The sequence below is a fragment of the Nycticebus coucang genome, chromosome 13, assembly GCF_027406575.1.
Source record: "Nycticebus coucang isolate mNycCou1 chromosome 13, mNycCou1.pri, whole genome shotgun sequence".
Taxonomy (NCBI): Eukaryota; Metazoa; Chordata; class Mammalia; order Primates; family Lorisidae; genus Nycticebus; species Nycticebus coucang.
In genome coordinates this window covers 1,073,097-1,076,808 of record NC_069792.1, presented here as the reverse complement: position 1 = coordinate 1,076,808, position 3,712 = coordinate 1,073,097, and the positions used below count along the sequence as shown (strand labels likewise).

At 35.9% G+C, this 3,712-nt stretch overlaps 1 pseudogene; it reads left to right on the top strand.

Moving 5' to 3' along the window:
* Positions 1-1,890: 1,890 nt before the first annotated feature.
* Positions 1,891-3,100, top strand: LOC128564012 (pentatricopeptide repeat-containing protein 2, mitochondrial-like; annotated as a pseudogene).
* Positions 3,101-3,712: the final 612 nt, after the last annotated feature.

Below are 3,712 nucleotides of genomic sequence, written 5' to 3'. Positions count from 1 at the left end.
ACACTTGTACTAGACTGTTTATTGCAGCTCAATTTACAATCGCTAAAATGTGGAAACAGCCTAAATGCCCTTCAACCCAGGAATGGATTGGCAAGCTGTGGTACATGTATACCATGGAATACTATTCAGCCATTTAAAAAATGGAGATTTTGCAGCATTTGTATTAACCTGGATGGAGGCAGAACACATTATTCTTAGTGAAGCATCACAGGAATGGAGAAGTATGAATCCTATGTATTCAACTTTGATATAAGGACAATTAATGACAATTAATGACACAGTGGGGCATGGGGGAAGGGGAGAGCAGACAGAGAAGGAGGGAGGTGGTGAGGGAAAGGAAAAGAAAAAAAAGAAAAGAAAATAGTGACTAATTCTCATATAAATTGGATTTAATTTTGACCAAAGTACATTATTTAAACATTAATTTTTAATTCAACTTGTTAATATGTTGTTTAGGATACTGCATCCTCATTAATAAGTGAAATATTTTTGTAATTTACCTGTATAATAATATTTTTTTCCAGTTTTAATATCAGGTGTATCCAGATGAAGTAGAATGATTTTGAAGTATTTCTTCTTTTTCTATTGTCTATAAGATCTGGCATGATCTGTTTTTTGAAATTATCTTTTATTTTATTTATTTTTTTTTTTTTTTTTGTAGAGACAGAGTCTCACTTTATGGCCCTTGGTAGAGTGCCGTGGCCTCACCCAGCACACAGCAACCTCCAACTCCTGGGCTTAAGCAATTCTCTTGCCTCAGCTTTATAAATATTTGTTGTCTATTTTTGGAGATTTGGGGGAAAAAAATAAGAAGTTAACTGATGACTCCATACTGAACCTCAGAGTCAAAGCATTCTATAATAGACATACTCTTATCTTACAATATGCATGTTACTTTTTTGCATTATTATTATTATTATTGCTCAATATTTCATTGCAGCAATCATCTGATTTCTTTTCTGAATGTATTTATCTTCGTTCGTTCTTTATGAGCTTGTTGTTTCTAGTCCTTATCTTAAACATTGTTATTGTTATTAAATTTTAAGCCTTTTTAATTTTGTGAAGGCAAAAAGTGGAAACCAAATAAACACATGTATATGTAAAAAAAAAGAAAAAAAGAATTTGGGGGAACCAAGAAGAAAGAGCAGTAGTAAGAATACATGTGGGTACCAGGGGTATATACAACAGACTATCATTTTCTTCATTAATGTTATTTTTAATATATTAATTTTAATAAAAAATCATAATATCTTCTGATTTATAAGAAAATTATATTTAAAGGGGGCTGATAAAGAGAGCTAAAGGAAAGTGAGGTTTCCATTCTTCACTGATAATGGCAAAATATTGACAACATTCAACAGTCACAAATCACATATGTGTATTGTGAAACCTAGAGAAACTATTACAAAAATGATTCAATAAGACCTCTCAAAACAGTAAAGATAAATCAAGTTAGAATTATAAAACAATATTCAAGTTATCCAGGGAAAAGAAAGAAACACAGAGGATCAAGATCCTAACAAAATGGCACTGTTCAGCACTAACACACCAATAATTATATAAAATGTGAATTGTCTGATTATACTAATCAAAAATAGAAATTAGAAAAACGCATAAATGTGACCCAACTATATGCTACTTATAAAAACTCTTATATAATAATATAGGCAGGTTGAAAGCATAACGATGAAAATAGACATACCATACAAACATTAATTTCAAAAAGACAAGTAGTTGTTATATTAATACCTAATAAAGCAGATTTCAGAGCAAAGAAAATTCTTAGAGACAGCAAGACATATTCTATATTGATCAATTCCCCAGAAAGAAACAATGATCCTAATTGTGTACGCAGCAAAACAATAGACTCAAAATAAAGCAACAGATAGAATGGAAAGGAGAAAAGTAAAATCCACAATTGCAGTTGATGATTTCGACACCCTCATCTCAAGAATTGGTAGTTTTCAGGACAGTAGGGCTGCCACATGTCAGCCCTCAGGACAAGTCTGCAGCAAATGCTACGAACCTCTTTATATCCCGGGATGGGAGGCTCCGACTCCAGCTGTTGCCGCTGCCCTCTAGAAGATACCTACTTCTAGATAATATTATAAAATTAAAAGAATTTCAGCACGAGAAGGTGACTGTTGTATATAATCTTCCTGGCACCAAATAAATCTATTTTAGAAACTTGGAAGAGAAATTGACCCAGAACAAGCTCATCTTTGAAGGACAAAACGTTGAAAACATTGCTTCATTTGTGTGAGTCCCAGGATGATATGGAGCTGGCTAAACGTGTCACTTACAGGTACCAGGCAGAGAACAAAAATATCACTTTGGGAGAATATAAGTTTGAGCCACTTTTCATGAAGTTGTGTTATGAGCTGAACCTTGAGGAGTCTGCCCTGGCACTCATCAAAGACCAGTGTTTACGAGGCTTTTCTCAGATATCACATCATACGATATTTTGATGAGATGTTATTTATCAAGAGTAAATAGGAAAGTGCTTCAAAAGTATTGATGGAGATGAAAAACTAAGAAGTGAAGTTCATCAAAGATACTATGTCCTTGCTTGTGCAATTTTCTACAAACTGAATAGCTCTGAATCTCTCAAAATCTGTACTATGTTAAGAGAAGAACCCCTAATCAAAGGAGAAGCCCTCTCCAGGGGAGCATCCTGTTCTGCTGTGGTGTCAGCTCTGAATCAGAACCAGGTGGAAACAGCTATGTCCATTTTTTCTCAAATCATGGATCCAGAAAGCATAGCCTGCACTAATTTAAATATTATAATCCATATCCAGTCAAATATGTTGGAAACCCCCATAAAGATACTAACAGATGTTGCTGAAGGAAATGTATTTGTGAAAAGACATGTATTCTCAGAAGTTCTGGCCAAAGTGAGGGAAAAAGTGAAGGGTGTGCCTGCCCTTTTGGCCAAATTTGATGAGATCTATGGGAAACTGCACATCACTGGCCACAGCACCACTCGGACTTGCTCTGCTACACCCTCAGGGACAAGAAATCCCCCATGTTGTCACTGAAGAAGAGTACAGTCAGTCAGAGGACCCTCCAGCTGCTCAGCAAGCCCCTGCTGGCTGAGTAACCCTGATTATAATCCACCTGAGGATATAATCTGAGGGGCCCACTTTCTAGCAAGTTACCGGCTTCCTAAGAAGCTGACTATCATACTTCAGTGTACACAATGCTAGCACTTGGTCTCCTTCCTAAATCTCCAAGTTCACTGAGTGGCAGCATGCTGATTTGAGAAGTTATTATGTTAAGCCATTGTGAAGGTCTGTACAAGCACAGAAACTTCAGCTCTTTCAGAAAAGAGGATTCTTCTGTGTACACTGCTGAGGACCCTTCAAGAAACATGGTCATCATTTCTAGTCCAGTTTCTGGTACCAGAGTGGAACCCATAAGCACCATCAGGAATGCATTTCACTACATATATGGTCAACTTTGATTTTCAAGGGAGTAGTTACTTGCAAATTATACCCTTACTGAATCCAGGAGGTTTGAAAGCGTATTCTACCACATTAGAAAATAGCCCAGGATTTCTCACTGCTCTACCATCAATTTTTTTTCTTCTCTTCTCTTCTCTCTTCTTTTCTCTTTTCTTTTTTTCTTTTCTTTCCATTTTTTTTTTAAACAAGGTCTCACTGTGTCATCTAGGCTACAATGTAGTGGCATCAGCATAGCTCACTACAACCAC